We start from the raw sequence: 21,300 nt of genomic DNA on the forward strand, positions 1-21,300 counted from the left end.
TGAGTGTACTTTAGCCACCTCTGCACTCATTCAGCTAGGGGCCACCCTGTTCTCCCCGACCTACATCCTGAGGTGCTGGGGGTTACCGAGATTGTGCCGGGTCACCTGCTGCACATCTGGGTCTGCATGGAGGGCTGGACATTGAATATGGTCAACGTCTATGCCCCAACACCAGGCCCAGAGCGATGCATTTCTATCAGCAGGTGTCTGCCTTCCTCAGCACCTTGGATCCTCATGAGTGCCTGGTCCTGGGTGGGGACTCTAATACCACCCTTGAGGAATGGGACCACTCTGGAACAGAGAGCAGCCAGGCAAGAGGTACATCAGGGGTGTCTGCTGCAGGCCAGCTGTATACTCTGGTGATCGAGCCCTTCCTCTGTCTCCTCTACCAGAGGATGACAGGGTTGGTGCTTCATGAGCCAGAGTTGCAGTTGGTCCTGTCAGCGTACATTGATGACATGCTCCTCATGGGCCAGGACCCAGGCGACCTGGTGTGGGTGGAAGTGATCTAATTGGTGGCCTCTGCTGCCCAGATCTACTGGGTCAAGAGATCTGACCTGATGGTTGGGGACGGGTGGAATATGAGCTCCCTCCCACCCATGCTTCAAGCCATTTCGTTGAGGCGCAGGTCCGTTGCTTTATGTTGGCGTTTACCTTTCCGCCACATCCTTCTCCACTGGAGAACTGACAGGATTTGGAGGGCAGGGTGCGTGAGCAGTTGTGGAGATTGACAGGGCTGCTCCGGTGCCTCTCCCTGCGAGGACGGGCACTGGTGCTTAACCAGCTGGTCCTGTCCTTGCTCTGGTACTGACTCAACACCCTGAGCCCAGCCTGGGCCTGGCTCCAGAGGTTTGCTCTGGAGTTCTTCTGGCCAGGACTGCACTAGGTCTCTGCATGGGTTCTGAGTCTTCCCCTGTAGAAGGAAGGACAAGGCCTAGTCTGCCTCTGCAGCCAAGTCCATGTCTTCCGCTTCAGGCCCTGCGGAGACTCCTTTACGGTGCAGGTAGTCCAGCGTGGAGCACGTTGGTGCATGCCTGCCGCCGCCGCCGCGGGCTCCGATATGACCAGCAGCTCTTATCTCCATCCCATCTTCCGAGAGACCTCTCGGAGCTACTAGTCTTCCACCAGGACCTTCTCTGGACCTGGAAGGTGTGATCGGTGACCAGGTCCGTGGTGGCCACCGAGGGGGCAGACCTCCTCCTGGAATCCCTGCTACACAACCCCCATCTTCACATGAAGGGGCAGAGTCCCCCTTGGTGTTCCAGAGGCTGGCCCTGGCATAAACCACCAGAATCAGAGACCTCCTGGACTATGACCGTGGGGGCGGGCGGACTAGGTGGATCCCCAAGCTCTTGGTTGGTGCTGGGGCTCTCCACTCTTCAGACTCCCTGTGTGTACCCCAGGAGGTGGGGGCAGCCTTATCACCCACCTCTCGTGTTTTCCTTGAGTGGGTCCTGCAAGAGGGTGCTCCTTGCACGCCCCTCACCCCTGGCCCTCATGACTTTTTCATCTGGCCCTGCCCTGTGAGTCCCAGCTCCCTACTTTCCACAACCTGAGCCGTCTGTGCTCCCTGCAGCCAGTTCACTTTCAAACCACACCAAGCAAACCTCTACACAGTTGTGCACCACATGTTTCTCTTCCTCACCCTCTTGTCCTGCCCCGATACCAAGCAGTGGGACCTTCTACCACCCTAGAAGGATAAGGAAGCCTGGTGGGCCAACTTGTACTCCACCCTGGTCTCATGACCTGGGGATATCAGTTGGCAGCTCCTTCATGGAGCCATGAGCACAGGCGTGTACTTGGCATGGTCCAGCCCCGATGCCTGCCCCTTTTGTGGCATGAGGGAGACTGTTTATTGCTCTGCCCTTCCCAAGGGCCCGAGCCCGCTCGACTGTTGCTCTATCCTGCCTGAAGCCAGGGACCTCTTGCTACTTGGAAAATGGAGCAAAGACATAATGAACTATTGAAGCTCCTGGGAATGGACAGAAGTAGGCAATTTTAAAGCAAAAAATTGTGGGCTTGCTCTGTAGGCCATGGCAGAAATGAAGGCTTTATTCAATGACAAATAATGTCCTACTGAATCCTCATCAACTTTTCGTTTCTCCATATTTTAATTTTTAATCAGTGGATCCTTAGTTGTTTGGTACTATTGTTTCCATTGATTACTTTACTAGTCTTAATATATGAATTGGTTTTAGTAATTTAATAAATACTTGCTGCTTTGGTTTAAATATCCTATTTTAAATTATATAATTGACTGCACTGGGATCAGGACTGGTTGCATAAAGTAACCAGGAAAGGGCAGGTAGTCACGCCTGGACCTTCAAAATTTGGTGTCCACAAATGAAAAAGGGTTGAGAACCACTGGTTTAAGGCACTTAGGGCATCTACCAGATTCTAGTTGCTGAGAAAAGACCCCTTGTTATTATGTGTAACAGCCTATAGCCTTTCAAGTGTGAGAGAGTGACAGAGATTGGAACAACATGTAAAATACCAACTGTTGATTAAAGTCATTTATACTGAAAAATGTACAAGACACTAACATTAACATTTCTGTATTAAATATTGATGTTTCTACTTCTGTTCCCATTGAAATCAATGGCAACTCCCAGTGGCTTCTGCCCACAATTTTATAGTTTATAGTACTTACTCACACTGAATAGACTTATTGATTTTAATGGGATTCCTTGAAGGAGTAAGGGTGGCAGAACCGGGTCCTATGTAGAAATAAGGAATTGGTGTGAGTTTCAGGGTACGTCTTCACTTACCGGAGGGTCTGGCGGCAGGCAATCGATGTTCTGGGATCGATTTATCGCGTCTGGTTAAGACGCGATAAATCGATCCCGGAAGTGCTCGCCGTCGACGCCAGTACTCCAGCTCGCCGAGAGGAGTACGCGGCATCGACGGGGGAGGCTTCCTGCCGCGTCTGGACCCGCGGTAAGTTCGGACTAAGGTACTTCAAATTCAGCTACATTATTAACGTAGCTGAATTTGCGTACCTTAGTCCGAAGTGGGGGCTTAGTGGGGACCAGGCCTCAGATTCAGCTTTAGTCATTTTGATACGCTGGGCACCATTCAGTGCAATTGTCATTTTATGTGAAGTATTTACAAGGAATATTTATTGTTCCTTTAAATGTCCAACTGTGCTGACTCAAACTAACAAGTGCCACCCTGATCTCGTGCAGGGAAAGAGAAATAACTGGCAGAACATTGCACCTTTTACAAAAGGGCTGTTCGTATATTAACTGGAATTAAAGGACCAAGCATCATTCCCCTCCTAGCAACTTCACTCAGCCACACCTGGAATGACTGGTGTTGATTATATTAAATCAGGTTCCTCCCCTGTGATTATGAAAAGGTCATGTCTGGACTTGAAAGCGTTGGTAATCAGCAAAAGATTTGTTGAAAATTATTAAGCTTCACTGGCGGGGGAGGGGGAGGGGGAAGGTAAAGAATCAGAGCTGTTTGAAATTGAAATGAAAGCCGTATATCTTCAGTAAACCCAAGACAGTTATTAGCACTTTGTCATCCTGAGGAATTTGAGCTACAAACTTTGTTCCTTCTGGCAGAATGTGATTTTACAATCCATATAAATACAGGGAAGTGTAAAGCAAATAAAAAAACCTTACATATCAGCCCTGTTTAGTAACTGGAAAATATTTGACTGGTTATTTCTGTCCCCAGTCTCCTGCCCACAAGTTCCCCCAACTACAGAATTTCCAGAGGTCTTTTCCTGAATCTTTATCTTGGGTGTTCTTCCCAGTGACTTACACTATAACATAATACCTGTTAAAACGAACAATGCAGTGCCTCTTGGTACAGTACTAGGATGTGAGTTAATATATTTACTAATGAGCTGTAAAAGGAGTGAGCACTGAGGTGGCAACATTAAGAGATGATACAAATTAGTTCAGTGAGTCAAGACTAGAGAAGATCACTGGGAACTTTAGAGAGAGTTAAAGCCAGCACATTAGTAGATGAACAATCAATGTGACAAATGCACAATAATGTACAATGGAATAGCAACTTGCATGGGATCTTACTGAGCACTAAATGAACTGTAACGGCTTGGGAGTTTGACCTGGGCATCATTGTGAATAGCACAAGCAAAACATCTGCCTGTTGCGCAGTAGTCAAAAAGGGAAACAAAATAGGATTCATAAGGAATGGGGTAACATCATTACATAAGTCAATGATATGGCATCATCTGGGAGGCTCTGTTCATTTCTGTATAACCAATCTCAAGGAGATGTAGGAATAATAGATGGGGGTGCAGAGCACAGTGATGAAATGACTTGAGGCATGGAAAAGACTGAAAAGGCTGGAACTATTTACAGACAAGAACAACAGTAGCCCTAGAGGATTAATCAGCTTGTTTGTATAAATATATCTTCTTACAAATTTGAGTATTTGATGTAATAGGCTTATAGATTTATATTAAAAATAAGTTTGGCTGAAATGCAAGAGGCCTACAGGCCAAAACCCTGTATGTTAAAGCTAAGGCAAAGTTAGCCCATTTTGGGACCCTCACCCAGAAAAGTAATAGACAAAACACCCACACCGATGTCTAGAGACCTTTTGCCTAAACCAATAACAATGGAGGATGGCATAGGGGATTGTTACAAAATGTAACAAGTACACCACAAGTGCGTACGTACCTGTCATCCATACGCACATACATATTAGCCTCTGGGCTAAGTGTACCCTAACATTTCTGTGGGGGAAGGATAACATTTGGGCATAAGAGGGAGGATTTCCAACCAATGCCCTATAAAAAGGCAATGCATCTCGCCATTAGGGAGGCAACCTACCTACTCCTCTCTACTCTTCATTGCCTCCACCTTCAACAATGTATCGATGCTACTCATCTACGATGGCTTTTAACTATTAATAGGCCGTACTTTATTTCTTTTCAAACTAAGTTCAAGGGATTGGCTAAGCTTGGTTTTCCCTATGTTTTATTTTAGTTCAAGGCTTATAGAGTTCAGTTAAAGAGTAAGAAACTTTAACAGCTCTGCCTTGGCTTCCTCTAACAGAGGTGTGAAAATGGAACTGTCACAGGCACAGTCCTGTATCTTCCAACACCAGGTTATTAAAACAGAGTGTGAGTATTAACCAAGTTTGCAGCACATAATATTCTATATTCATATGTATCTTTTGAACAACAGTAATACAAGTGTAACTCTGTAATTCTAACTATTTCATTGATTTTAATATAAGGTCTTTATGACTATATTTATCTCAGTGTAAGCTTCCTGTCATACCCCCGAAGGTCTTTTTATAAACTCTGTGAAGCCTGATTCAGGATGAACTTTATCTTCTGATCAAACAAATTGGTGAGCCTAAACTCATACTAATTAATATCCATAATAATTATTATTTAACTTTTAATGAATAATAATAATAATAATAAATTAAGTGGATACAATAAACCAACATGACTAACACACCCCAAATCATGCTACACAACAGGGGAATGCTAAGGGGATATAAAATGACTAGAGAAGGTAAACCTTTGCTCTTCACCTTCTCTCGTAACACAGGAGCAAAGGGACATCCAGAAGATATTGCAGAATCCAAGGGGATTCAGAGAAGGGTGATGAGAAGGCTTAGCAGCCTGGAGAAACTCCCATAATAGATTGAAGGGATTGGGATTGTTTACCTTTCAAAGGAGATGAATAATAAGAGTGACTCACGGTAAAAGTATTGTTGCCCCTTTTGGCCATGAGTGGCTAGTCAAAGTTTGGGGACCTGAGGATGTCCCAGCTGGAAGTAGAAGCTGATGGAATCTGGTATTCTTTGATGCAATCTGGTTTATTTACAAGGAACGTACAAAGTCCTGCTTCTCGGAACATAGAAGGAACTGAGCACAAAAGGAGCAGTTTGTTATCTTACAGTTCCAAGCCACTTTAGCCCACATGAGACCCAAAAGTGGTCTACTTTTTCCAGGGTCATGCTGTGTTCTCAGGCTACTTCTTGGCTTCCTTGCTTTTTGCCTCAGCCTCTCTGTTCTTGTCTGTTCTCAGTTTCTTCCCCCCTCACACACCTGGTCAAAATACTTAGTGGAACCTCCCATGATGCTAGTTTCTGGGAAGACTAGCAAGCCTTGATTAGGTCCCATAACTGTCTCTTACAACTTTCTTAAATGAAGGTCACATTCACACCTCAGTTTGAATGAGGTTTTAACTCAACCCCTGACAAGGATTAACCCTGCTCATAACATATTAAATAATGAGTGATCTAGAAGAGGCAGATATGGAGAACAGAATATCCCATTCTCATAACACAAGAACAAAGGGACATCAATGAGATTAAAAGGTGGCAAATTCAAAACGAATTAATGGAAAAAACTTTCATGTGACAAAAACAAATTGTAGAACCCACTACCCAAGGAGGTCATTGAGGCAAGATTCAAAGACATTTTTATGGACAGACATGTATATGGATAAGAATATCCAAAGTTGTAATAGGTTTAACATCCCTTCCAAAATACTCATGCTTCAGACTTTAAGCCAACCTCTATCAGAGGTCAGGATGAGACCTTCATAGAGGTAGATTATACCATATCTGCCTACTGTGGGTTCTTGCACCTTCACCTGAAGCAGCTGGTACTGGTAAGAGATAGGATACTGACCTAGATGGATCTCGGGCCTGGTTCAGTCGGTCAATCCAGGAATATTGAAATGCAGCAAATTAACATTATTAGCCTGTGGAATTCATTGAAACAAGCATCATTGAGACTAAAATTTTAAAAAGCTTGGACATTTTAATTGATAATGAGAACATTCCCAGATATATTAGAGGGAAACAACATTTTTAGGAGGAATAAAAACCTCTCTGCAACCAGGGCATAAAACATCCACTCATTAATTAAGTTAGAAAGAACTTCTGAGAGGCAGGTTATTCCATAATTGTCCACAATGGGATTTTTTGTACCTTCTCCTTAAGCATCTGATACTGGCCACAGTTCAAGACAGGATACTGGCTAGATGAGCGATGGGTCTGATTTGGTATGAAAATTTCTATGCCATCCAAATCCATGCGCCATATTATTTTGTCACTACATTGGTTTTACATCAGCATAACAACTCCATTGATTTTATTTGTGTCGCTAAGATTTACCCCAGTATAAGTAAATTGTACTAATAAATATTAGGCTTCACAAAAGCATCCTATTGCAATACAGCAATTAAGTAAGAGCAACTATTGATTTGTTTCTTAACACTTTGCCTTTGAAGCTGAATTATCTATTTCACCATTGGCTTCATGCTGGCCCCATAGCTTATATTCTTTGTTTGCAGATGTCTACACTTCTATTTAGCTAAATTAAAAAAGCATTGTTTGCTTGTACCCAGTGTACCAAGCGATCTAGAACTAGGTTACAGGATATTTTTACCCTTTGTAGACCATAGCAGTGTTATCAGCTCTCACAATTTTATTGCAAATCTTGTGCATTTGGTGGTTGGGTTTTTTTTGTTTGTTTGTTTGTTTGTTTTAAGATCCAGTTCCTGGCGATATGTGAATATTTTACTCAAAGCAAGTATGAGTTGCTAGCCATCATGGTTGCAGAGAAAAGCTTGAAAAAATGAGAGACCTAAAGGCTAAAGTACCAGAATGCAAAGCAAAAGAATTCAATGTTAGTGTTTTTGTTTATGCTTAAATCTCATTATTTTAAGTCAAATGTATGATTCTGGGGAACTGACTCAAATTTTGAATCCTTGAGATTGGCAACACTGCACTGGGTCAAACCCAGCCCATGTTAGTGAAAGATAGGCCAGTTTATATAGTATACAGGAAATAAATTATATAGGAAATAAAATAGATTTAAGTCCAGAAAGAACATTTAGAATCTATTGGCCTCCTGTGTAACCTGGATCATAGACTCTGACCCAGTAATTTCTACATCGAGTCCATATCTTGGTCGTCTAAGTCCATTTCCTAGAGACTGAGATGGGCCAGAATCAAAACCCTAGAACCAAGTATCCCTGCATTTTATTATCTATCTGTATTGCGGTAGCACATAGGGGATCCAGTCACAGACCGGGAGTTCTGTTCTCTGTAAAAGCACAACAAAAAGAATCCCTATGGTGACCGAGTGCACCCCTATATTCACACCCTACACAATGTAGTAGAAAAAGGGCCTGAAATATAAGGCCTTGTATCAGAGGCCTGGTATGAGGCCTGGACTAAAGTAGTCAAAATGTTGCTAATATAAAGCAAGAGGCAGGCTCTGCTCACAGAATCTGGCAAGAACAGGGCTCATATTGCAGAAACACATTCCTAAGTAGTGCTAGGCACAATAATATATATGCAAACACACTCCACAAAGGTGGTACCACAACACCTCAATACCAAACACATTCCCCAAAGGTAAGAGGAACGTGCTGACCCATCTTAAGGATAAGGTCAGGATAACAGCATGATAGAAAGGTTTTGCTCAAACCAACACGTATAAAGTAATGGGTGGCACCCTAATACATCAGAGGGTGGCACCCTGATACATTGGGGCAAGACGTAATTTGGTGGTATTGGTGTATAAAGATGCATCTCAGAGGCAAGGTCTTTGTCCAGCCAAGGGGGCAGTGGAAAGTCACACACTCACTGACTGAGCTGCATCCATCGTCATGGGCATACATGTGCCAGTGTAACTGTAGACATTGATCCGGGGAGCTAGGACCGTGCTTTGTTGGCAATAAACCTGGCCGGACACTTTCGCTATTAAACCAAGTCTTGTGGTCATTGGGCAGTTCGATTGGAGCCTGCTGTACGGGCTATCCGGCCAGAGCCAGGGCAGCATGCAGAGAAAACACATGCACGCAGCCAAACACCTGATGACACACAGTATTGTAATAATCTGAACAAAATAGGCCTTATGAGGTGTCATTTGAAAACTAACTCCTCACTGGTCAATAATATCATGGTGAAATGTGAGTATATATGTAAAGTTATTAACATAAGCTGAAATTACAACTGACATGAGTTTACCAGACAAGTATGGTCAATAGATAAACCTGCTCCCCAAAGACAAAGGACAAACTAATACTTCTCTCCAGGTGTCAAAGCTGACTGGCAATCACCTATCAAGTGGGCCATTCTTTGACAATGGAGGGGGGGCAGGAAGATACCAATCTACATTTTAGCAAACATGGAACCTTTTTTACCTCAATGTCTCTGTCCTCACAGAGGGAAGAACTTTATCTAGCGGTAACCCTCAGGAAAATGCATTTCTAAGGGTGACTGGACTATAAAAGTGAGGGGCAAAAGCACCCAATGTTTTTTCTCCTGTTCTCTTTTTCTTCCTCACTGTCTTTCACCTAAGATGACAAAGGAACCAACTTGTGGACTTTGAGAGAGATTCGGACCTGAGAATTTAGGTTGAACCTTAGTGGGTGACTAGATGGGCAGTATCTAATCAGTAATGGAATTTGTGTAATCCCTTGCTCTCACCCATAGTAACTGTGTGCAGATGTCCAGAGAAGGACCGCTCGTGGTTGACAAAAATAGGGGTTGTTACACATGTGTTCTGTGATTGACAAGACACTGGTGCTTTACAAGTGATGTTTGTTACCAGGTATGTTAAATAATGAACCACAGATTGATGTTTAGATCAGTAAAAAAGTCACTTCTTATCACAGATGGTTTCTGTAATAATGGCTTAGTTACAGAAGTCTAACTTATTGATTAGGTAAGTTAAAGTGTCTGGGATAAAATCTGCAATACAATCAATCATGGGAATGGAATTTCTTTGTCCTGCACACTACATAAGGAAAGGGACCTGGGGAGTTAGTTAAGAATGAACTGAGCAGCAGTCACTTCTCTAGTGTTCAGGTTGGTTGGGTAATGTATAAAACCTTCCTTTCTGTGTTCTACTGCATTAATCTTTGACTAATAATCTTTGATTAAATAAATGCCACTTGATCCTGTTATTTGACATCCGTATTATTGTTATTAACAATTTGAACCTGTAACAGCAGGAAACAGTTTGCGGGTGTGGAAGAAATACCAATTTACAGGAGATATATTTATGCTAATTGCAGTATGCAAATATAATTAGGGAAATGCAAATGTAAATAGTAAGCCTGCCTTCCAACAGTGAGAGCTACTTACAGAAGTCAGCCTTTCACTACAAAAGGAAAGATTTTTAAAGATATGGGAACATGTTGGCCTTTGCTGTTTCCTTGAGTTTTGCAAAAGATTTTCCCTCTCAATTTTAATGGACACTGTCAGGTTGCTTTAAGACCGAATGTTAGTTTTGTAAAAGCGTAAGTTTCCCAAATATATGGTAAATTACGCATTTTCCGTGATATTCATGTTGGGATTTTTTTATTTTAGTTTTTGGCTTGGATTGCAAACATTCCCCTGCAGAGCTTGCAATGGAAACACTCTGGCAGGACATGCAGAAAGTAAAACCAACTTCACCTCCCTAAACCTCAGTTTCCCCATTTGTAAAATGAGATTAATGATGCCAACCTCTCATCAATTGCTTTGAGATCGAAGGATGAAAAACACTACATAAAAACTAGGTGTTATTATTCCCCTGACTAAATAAACAACCAGGATTAATGTGCAATTCATAGATTTTATGCCAAAATAGACCACTAGGATCATCCTCCCTGATGTCCTGCATGGCACAGGCCATAGAATTTCACCCAGTGATCCTTTCAGCAAACCTAATGATGTATAGTACACCACAGTACAATCCATTTTTAATTTTATACCTACTTTATACACATTACCCTCCACTTTGTATAATCTGACCATTAAAGCTATTTGTAACATTGGTAAGGAATTTGGCCCCAGTTCTCCTCTCAAGTCAGTTTAACTCTCTGGGATTACTTCTGATTTACAACAATATACATGAGAAAAGGCTCATATTCTTAAGATCTGGTTTTTATCTCAAGTGTCCCTTTAAACCATTGCTTTTAAAGGAAAACTTAATTCAGAACAGTTATTTCTAACTTACTGGAAAAAATATTTTCCTCACTTCCAGAACTAATTGGGAGTTGTTGTTTTTTTAAATACAATGGCCCAGAACTTATGTTTGGGCAGAGCAAAACAAAAAACTCAAGCAATCTATGTTTGAAATTCTACTCCGACTCTGGATCAGATAATTTGAGTGACTCTTAACTACAGTTACACGAACAGCTACATTTTAAAGAATTAGGGAGAGTCTGCTAAAATCTGAACCAACTCAAAATCTTTATCCAGAACTTCATCTCAACCTTTACTGGGGTTCCGAGAAGTCTGATTAGTTAGTTTTTCCTGTGGATGACTCTGTAGGAAAAAAATCTTGGCTTAGAGAAATCAAAGCTTCTCTTCCAGGAAAGGCCAAAAAAGTTATTTTCCCCCTTAAGATTCTGAACAACTATTTGATAGTCACAGGTATCCCTGAGAGGGAAACAACAACTTTTCCTGCTCTCTCTCACTATAAATGGTGACAAACATTTTAAGAGATGTTCCTTGTTTGAAAGTGTTTATAATCTACACTAACTAGTGTAGAAAACAATCCTGAAATGCTAACTACCTTAAGGAAATTCAGGGATCAAAACATCTCCCCCCTTTGCCTCCCCCCCCCCTTTTTTTTCTATCTAGTCTGTTTTTGTCTGTCTAGCTCCTTCCTATTCTAAGTACTATGTTTGATTTTAAAAGCAAGCTAACTTGAGGACACTCCATTTATAAAAGAAGCCCCCTTCCATGGGAGGGTTTTCACTAATTGGAAAGGGGTGGGGCAGGGCTCAGGCCCTAAATATAAAACCCTGCCTGGCTCCAGGCTGGCTGTTATTAGTAATCCAGTTTCTTTGCTTTAGGGAAGGGAGATGCTACACAAATAAGAGTGGAGTGGGGGAGTGATATAGCTAAAAGGTAGAACTTAGTCCTAACTATTATGAGGGTTTTGATTAGTATTAGTCCAGAAACCTTAGTTGCTAGTTCTTTATGTTGATCATTACATACCACCTCTTGAGGATGAGGTTAGTGCTTTCAGAATTCTATTATTTCAGTCCTATCTATCACTTCACCCTTAACTCACTTGAAGAGCAGATGCTCAAACATAGTCATTGACTTCCATCTTTGTTCCTCCTTCTTGATATTCTGCTGCTGCCTTTCCCTTAACAGTAAAGACACTTCACTAGAGCCTTTCAGTTCAAGATTTCAATGGGACCTGATTCAAACTCAGACACCCCAGGGAGGGTCTGTAGAGTTAAAAAAAGGGCCATAGGCCTCTTTCAAATGTCTGAAGCTAAGGCATGGAGAGATGAAGTGCTCTGCCCACCATCACCCAGTGCAGGATTGTGCTGTATGTAATGTAGGATGGCGTTACCTAAGGCAGAATCCCTTCCAGGTGTACAGAAAAGGTAAAGCTGTATTGTAGACAGTAGCTCACTCCCCATTGCCTTTTGGAGCTGGGACAGTGCAGTGCAGGGCAGGGGAGGTAGTGCTTCAGCAGTCTGTTCTGTTTCTCCATTCCTCATTCCCACTCACCCATTAGGGTACTATTTAAGTAGCTACAATGTTTTTTCTAGCATCTGTAAAAATCTAAGATAGCCCAGAACATTGTTGAAGTACTACAGGGATTTCAAGACCTCTGCAGTAACCACATCCTGCTCACCAGAGCTGCTGATGACCTTTCTGGTCAGAGGGAGACAGAGCTGGAAATATAGCTCTGGCTCTTGACCCAGTTTGTGTTAAACAAGCACTGTTTTCCAAAGGAAATGGGATACAGTGAACACCAACAGCCTATTACAGTGAACAACATCACATCTGAGCACTACACCAAAGTACAATTCCTCACGGTCCTTATTTAAACTGTTAAGTTAGAGCAGGAAAATTCCTTCCAATTTACTCTATAATGGAGGACTCATATAACGATCAACCAGAACAAAACCCGAGAGCTCAGCTCTTTAGAGTGGTCTCCCAGGTTTTCCTTCCTGCATTCACAACCCCTTTTGCTGGCTCTTGATATCTTTATTTATTTGGGTTAAGATGTGTCACTACCTATTCCACAAACATGTCTGCTGTTTACTCAGAGAATAGGAACCAAGTTAGACTTTTTTTTTCTTTTTTTCAACTGCTTGAGCCTAATATATAAAAATAGGTTTCTGAATAGCTTTGTTGATGTAAATTGGATAAACATTTACATCAAAGTGGTTCTGATTAACACCTGCTGCTCTCTAATGCAGTTGAAAAGTTAATCATGTTTGAAATTAGGGAGCCAAATCAAAACACTGGTTTGGAAACAAAAAAGCCTTATCATTTAAGGAGAGAAATGGGCTCAAATAAATGCATCTATATAACTTGACAGGAGAAAGGATGGTTTCTACTGGAGGCTGACTACGTGACATGAATGTATAGATTCATGCAAAATTATCTATTGCTTGTAACAGCAGCAGTGGCAGTAGCTGAGATAAAGTGAATGGGGGAGGAGAGAAAATGGTGTGTTTTGTTTGTTTTTTCAATAAACAAAATACGTTCCTCATACGGGAACCTCAAAAATCCCTTGCATCCTATAGAAAATCCCCTATGAAGGGGAGAGGTGGAGTCTTCTTCATGTGAGATCTTTAAATGAAGCCTGAATGTCTTTTGAAACATACTCTGATTCAACCACAAGTTATGGACTACATGCAGGAATTAGTGGGTGAAATTCTTGAGGAAAGTCAGAGCACAATGGTCCCTTCTGGCTTTTTAGTCTGACTCATGCCCTTTCACTCCCACTACTTCTTTTTCTCCCTAGCTGCACTGGGTTTATTTGAGGCTCTCATCCTGCATCAAGATCCACAATCATAGATCCATTCACCTATATGAAGTCCCTTTGGGGCAGGAATCTGCACTGGAAGTTTCTAATACAAGATCAGGGTCTTACACTATAAACTCTGTAGTGACCTCTTTCTATTTTATTTGACCATAATCCTTGGCACTTACAGCAGTGTGTAAGTAAATTAACCTCCTCTATTATAGGGATGTATAGTTTATATATAGATTATGGGAGTTTGTCAGATGAATAGTGATCATGCAACCTTAAAATCGTTACATGGTGAATTCTTGAATGCTTCAGTTGCCCTCTTTGAATTCCTGAGCTCCAGCATTTGTCACAAGGCCATGTTGAAGAACTCTGAACCATCACTGGTCAAATGCAGCCAATCTCCATTTTGAATTTTTGTGGGAAGGTTTAGTGTATGTGCGAGGACAAAGAGGAGCCTCATACAGGAGATATTTCCCCATTTGTGATAGCAATGATTGAAGAAATAGTCTCTCATAGCAGATAGTGAGATCAATGGGGTTGGGACCATCTTTTTGTTATGTGTACTGTACCTAGCACAAAGGGGCCTCATACCCTGATTGGACCTCTACCAAAATACAATTCCAATCTTGTGCTGGCCCTCTGCCCAGGAGTTCCTTTCACCCTTTGTCTTTCCAGAAAACCTCTGAAAAGCCATTTCTGCCCTTTTCACTTCTCTCCACAGCTCCCTCAGGTGCTGAGCCCCTGTGACTCTCAATTCAGTGGCCAGGGTTCAGCACCTCTCTGGATCAGGCCCTTAGTGACTATTGGAAAATAATAGAGGTGAAGGCTCAAGAGAAGTCCAAGAGTCACAACAGAAACCATTTATTTTACAAGAGCTGGGGGAAAAATAAATCGCTAAGTCCCCTGGGTAAACATGTGTCTTATGCCCCAGGATTTCATGTTCTTGTTTATGCCTCTATGATTAAAATTACTCTGGGAAATGAATACACAGGTTATAGTTAGGTTATGTTTCTTTATAATTCTGTAATTGCTCAGACCAAGCAGTGACCATGCACAGGAATGGGCATTTGTACTCCCTATGGATTTCTGACTTGTTGAATCACAGCCATACATAGAAGTGGCTTAAAGGAATCTGCATGCAGTGTATTGATAGGAATGGAGAGAGAAATGGTCCTGCATTGAAGTGGACTTTACTAATTATTGCTTCATAAACAGGGGTCGTAGCCCACCTTATCCTCATCCTGTCACCTCCTATGTACTGAAACAAGTTACGATTGGTTAGTCCTCTGTGGATGCTGCTACACAACCAATGGGAGATAATGTCACTGCTTGGGAACTGAGAAAGGAAGGCTCCTGTCTCAGACCACCAATCCCTGGTTTCTCTTCCTTTCTAATTTGAGAGACAGAAGAGGATGCCCACTCTGTCTCCGTATTTGCCAGTTGTCTTCCCCTCCAAGTGTTTCATGTCTGTTGCATTTCTTCTTCCTTTAGGTTAAAATAATCTGTGTCTCGCTGCTTCTCTGCACCACAAGATGTGGTGGTTTGGTTGGAAAAGAACTGAAAAAGGAGGACTGGCTGGGAAGAGACTAGTTCCTATTTCAGATTGGGTTAGCTCTAGCTCCGTAGATCCAATGGTGAACAGAACCATAAAAAAAACAACCCTGAGGTAGAAGACAGATTTTTACTTCTTCTCCAAAAAGGCAAAACTTCCATCAGCACCGAGCACCACTCAGAAGTGGTGCTAGGCAGGTTTGAAAACCTAGGAAGTGTGGAAAAAAGAAAAGTTCAGACTCACAGGGGGTCAATATTATTAAATATGGGGGAAAGAGGCCTGACTAAAAAGAGGGGGGCAAAGAAGGGGGAAATTAAAGAAATGAAGTTGATTCTTCTTGCTGAGAATAAACATAGGAGATTTTTGAAAATAAAATCTCAGATATCAGTAGCAAATTTTCTTTGTAAGAACCCCCTGAATGCGCTATTAAGAACAAGTTCACCCTATTTACCGAGAATATGAAACACTGAGTATTTAGAGTCTGAAACACGGGCACTGAGCTGAATAGATCTACCCTTCTGAAGTCCTATAGCTGTATCTTTCATGTGTCTCCCTTATCTCCTGATCTCCTTTCTGAAGGTCAGAGCATCAAAGACAATAAGCATGCAAGCAGTTTTACTCCTTCAGAGGCTGCTACTACAATGTACTTAAGTCATCTGTCTGCTCCGTGAGAAGACTCCAGCTCTTTTGATTGGCCATATGCTCTTCTGGTCCCATCAGCTGTTGGAGAGTTGAACTTTATTCCCAATGACGGGCAAGGATGGGAAAACTTTTACTGTGGGAAGAGAAGAATAACAGAAATAAAGACATTTCAGTCTGGTATTGATCTTGGCAAGTTCAGCAGCTGCAGGAGAGAATTGCTCCTTTCAATGAAAAACGATTTTGCAGAGAGAAACCTCCCTAGCCCTACACCCCCAAGCCACTGTGCATTAGCATCATGAGAAGCTGCTTCTCACCCAGGGGATAGGGTTGTAGGTCATCTTTAGAGAATGTGCTCTGACAGCAAAATTACTTCTGCAAATGTTACTATTATTTTAACCAAGATGCCTTATATTTCTGCTGCCTTTTCTTTGCGATAGGGTGACCACAGTATTCCAGGTGACTTCTCTGGCGGCATTATAATAACTTGTATCCCATTCCTTGTACACCCTCACTTTTCACCATTACATGTTGAGCAAAGGACTTCAATGAGTTGAACACCATGACAGAATGAGACATATTTAATTTAATTCTAGATTATTCATCCTACTCTAATCCTGCTAAAAGGTATCAGAGATGGAAACTGATGACATGAGACCTGTTTTGTAGCATTATAATCTCACATGGGTAGTATAGAAATGTATTGGTGGGCCTTAGGCGAGTCTATGACTGTCAGCCCAGTCAATGGCTTGCACTTGTTCTAAAATATAAATTAAAACATACACATAATGCCCATTTGCAACAGTAGGCAATTAAATTACACTACAGTGCTCACGACTGAGAAATTAAAACTATCCACACTGCAATATTTGAACATCCAGCAGCATTTGTGCAATACAGAATAGGCAATGCTGTGATAAGATCAGAAACCACTGTGTAGTGTGTGTGCTTCTGGCATGTTATTTAACCAAAAAAAAACTATGTGCAGATTTCTTAGTGAATCATTTTTAAAAGACCCCACCACCATGCAGTGGATATCTTTCCTCCATCTGTCATGGCTATTGAATACAAGTGTTCAAGTCTGGTGATTTTGGAGTTTTGTTCCATTCTCCTCTCCCCCCCCCACCCCATATGTAGTATCCCAGATTGGTCCTTCTGTGACGTTGAACTCTATATGATTTTATAAAAATATGCTAATGAGTGGAATATGCTTCGTGCAAAAGGTCTCTTGTAAGGTATCATTAGAAAGCTTATTACCTACTGAGTGTGGTCATCCTATTTGCATAAATGTATCACTCTTCTATCTGAAACTAGAAATATGAAACCTAACTCTGAGGTCCTATTGTAGTAATGCAAAGTGTGGGCCATTAATGGTGGTTTGGAATATTAATGGCTCCCATTAACGAGGACAATTGCATGCAGATGGCTCTGTTTTACTTGTAAGTCTTCCTGTATACATCTGTGCTGGCAAGTGGGTAATGAAGTCTTACAGTGACGTGTGATCATGTCACCTGACCTGGAATCCATCTTTAACCTGGTGCTTTTCCATTGAGAAGGAGGGGTGGGAACCCAGAGGGACAAAGGTTTCCCACCTTCTGCAAAAGATATATATATATATATATATATATAAATAAAGTGGGTGGAACAGAACAAAGTGGGCAGCCATCATGAGAAATCCCCTAGCTACCACCTGAGCTGGAACAAGGGCTGTACCTGGGGAAAGGATTGTGCCAGACTAGGAAGGCATCCAGTCTGTGAAAGAAACTTATTGAAACATCTCTGAGAGTGAGATTTTATCTGTATTCCATTTTCTTACTGTATTAGACATAGACTTCCATGTTTTATTTTATTTTGTTTAGTAATTTACTTTGTTCTGTCTGTCACTACTTGGAACCACTTAAATCCTACTTTCTGTATTTAATAAAATTGCTTTTTACTTATTAATTAACCCAGAGTATATATTAATACCTTGGGGGCGGGGGGGGAGAAACACCTGTGCATGTCTCTCTATCAGTGTTATAGTGGGTGAACAATTTATGAGTTTACCCTGTAAGCTTTATACAGGGTAAAACGGATTTATTTGGGGTTTGGACCCCATTGAGAGTTGGGCATCTGAGTGTTAAAGACAGGAATACTTAAGAACATAACGGCTGTACAGGGTCAGACCAAAGATCCATCTAGCCCAGTATCCTGTCTACCGACAGTGGACAATGCTAGGTACCCCAGAGGGAGTGAACCTAACAGGTAATGATCAAGTGATCTCTCTCCTGCCATCCATCTCCCACCCTCTGACAAACAGTCTAGTGACACCATTCCTTACCCATCCCGGTTAATAGCCATTAATGGACTTAACCTCCATGAATTTATCCAGTTTTCTTTTATACGCTGTTATAGTCCTAACCTTCACAACCTCCTCAGGCAAGGAGTTCCACAAGTTGACTGTGCGCTGTGTGACGAACTTACTTTCATTTGTTTTAAACCTGCTGCCTATTAATTTCATTTGGTGACCCCTAGTTCTTGTATTATGGGAATAAGTAAATAACTTTTCCTTATCTACTTTTTCCACATCACTCATGATTTTATATACCTCTATCATATTCCCCCTTAGTCTCCTCTTTTCCAAGCTGAAAAGTTCTAGCCTCTTTAATCTCTCCTCATAGGGGACCCATTCCAAATCCCTAATTATTTTAGTTGCCCTTCTCTAAACCTTTTCTAGTGCCAGTATATCTTTTTTGAGATGAGGAGACCACATCTGTACGCAGTATTCAAGATGTGGGCGTACCATCGATTTTATATAAGGGCAATAATTTATTCTCTATCCCCTTTTTAATGATTCCTAACATCCTGTTTGCTTTTTTGACCGCCTCTGCACACTGCGTGGACATCTTCAGAGAACTATCCATGATGACTCCAAGATCTTTTCCCTGATTCGTTATAGCTAAATTAGCCCCCATCATATTGTATGTACAGTTGGGGTTATTTTTTCCAATGTGCATTACATTTATCCACATTAAATTTCATTTGCCATTTTGTTGCCCAATCACTTCGTTTTGTGAGATCTTTATCTGCTTTCAGTTTAAGCCTACAACTGTTAGGGGACGTGGTTCAGACCTGGGTCTGGGTTTGCAGCAGGCTAGTGGGTCTGGCTCAAACCAGGCAGGCCACTGAAGTCCAAAGCTGGGAGGGCAGGGAAAGCAGGGGCAGAAGTAGTCCTGGCACATCAGTTGGCAGCTCCCAAGGGGGTTTCTGTGATCCAACCCGTCACGCCTTCAATCTCTCCATCAGGAGCACTTAGGCCAAGGAGAAGTAGAGTAACCTAGTGAATCGAACTGGGACTCGAGAGACCAGGGTTTTAGTCTCAGCTTGGCCACTGACTTTGTGTGATTTTGGGCAAGTCACTTAATTCTTCTGTGCCTTGGTTTCCCCATATTGTCTGCAGGGTACAATTCACCCTTGTGCAGAGGGCCAATAAAAGGCTTATGCATCACTAAGCCCCTCTCAAAATAGGACTTGAATTTTACTTAAGCAGTACATAGGCTTTGTGCAGCCTCTCTATGTTCAGGGAGAAATTCACCCACCGTGTGGAGGTTATGTGGTGCACAATGCGTGTGGGAGACACGCATATTGAACAAAGAGGATAACAATACATATTATGCAGCTGTCTCATGCAATGCCTGATCCAACTCCCACTGAAGTTGATGGGAAGATTTCCATTGACTTCAGCAAAGGTCAGGTTGGACCCTCATGTGCTGTCCAACTGTTGCTATGGTTTTTGCACTGTGTAATCCCTAGTAATCCTTTGGGCAAATGTGTGTCTCATTAAGCTGATTCTCAACACTAAATCCTTTTACCATGGTTTCTTGGTGTGCAGAAGTAGTTCAGCCATGTCAGCCTGGAGATGAGTGCTTGATGACTTCGAACAGTGGTTTTTCATTTGCAGACCCCTAAAAAATTTTGAATGGAGGTGCAGACTCCTTTGGAAACCTTAAACATAGTCCGTGGACTCCCAACGATCCACGGAGCACTGCCTTAGGGTATGTCTGCACTACTAGTGCTACAGCTGTGCCACTGTAACACAGTAGTGCAGATACTTACTACAGAAAAAGGGAGGGTTTTTCCATCGCTGCAGTAAATGCACCCACTCAAGGGGCAATATCTAGGTTGATAGAAGAACTCTTTTGTCGACCTAGCCGCATCTACAGTGGGGGGTAGGTTGACCTAACTATGTCACACAGGGCATGACATTTTTCACAGCCCTGCGTGATGCAACCTGGTCAACTTAAGTTTTAGGTGTAGACCAGGCGTCAGAGTCATGGAACTGCCTGGGCATTGCTGCTTGTATAATGCAGGGAATGAAGAGGAAAACAAAATCTCACCTGCACCATTTACCAGATCACCTCACCTAACCAAAGAGTTAGCACCTTTCAATGACTGCAGTCAGGGCCCAATCAAAATCTCATTGAAATCAATTAAGACTCCTAATTGACTTCAGTGGGTTTTGGATTAGGCCATGTGTGGAACTATAGGGTTCCCACTGAAGTCAATGGTGCAACAGTGAGAGTCGCTTTATTATTTTTGTTTGTTTGTGGTAGTGTCTAGTACCACCAGTCATGGACTCAACAGGGACATTGGTTTTATGGCTCATTACAACAATTTGTAACACACCCCACTGTTTCCTACCCTTAATTGTCTATTTTAAACCCTTATGCATAACAATCTAACCCTCAATTGCCCACTTCATTTCAAGTGACTTCCTACAACATGCGTTACCCCTTATGCTTAACAGTGTGTCCCAACTTATATTTAGCTCAGATGCTCTTCTTCAGGCTTGGGGAAGGATATCAGAGCTCTGTGTATTTCGAAAGCTTGTACCATCCACCAACAGAAGTTGCTCCAATAAAAGATATTATCACACCTACCTTCTCACTGTCATATCCTGGGGCCTGCATACAACATAAATATGAGAAAAGGCAACAGGTGGCTAGACAGACAGACAAGGAAACCATATTGGTCAGCATGGTAGACAGTGGTCTCAGCACACCTGCTGCCTGTCACATGGGTACATTTCTGTTCTGATAAATGAAGTGTATGGGGAGATTTTGACAGACCAGTAAAAGGCCAGGGATCACTACCGATAGTGTAATATTGATTATCATACTTGTTGCTAAGAGCAGCCAAAGTCAATAGGTCTTTTTGCAGGCCTGTGCAGCCTTAACGTGACTAAGCCAGGCAGACTAAGCCTCTTGTTCAACCTTTGCCTGGCCCTGCACCCCTCTCTGATGAAGTCTCTATTGAACATGCTGCAGGTCTGGGTTTTAGGAGAAAAATAAGAATTATATTTGCCTTCTGGGATGTCTTTCACGGCCTCAAG

This window comes from Chrysemys picta, chromosome 5, assembly GCF_011386835.1.
Source record: "Chrysemys picta bellii isolate R12L10 chromosome 5, ASM1138683v2, whole genome shotgun sequence".
Lineage (NCBI taxonomy): Eukaryota > Metazoa > Chordata > Testudines > Emydidae > Chrysemys > Chrysemys picta.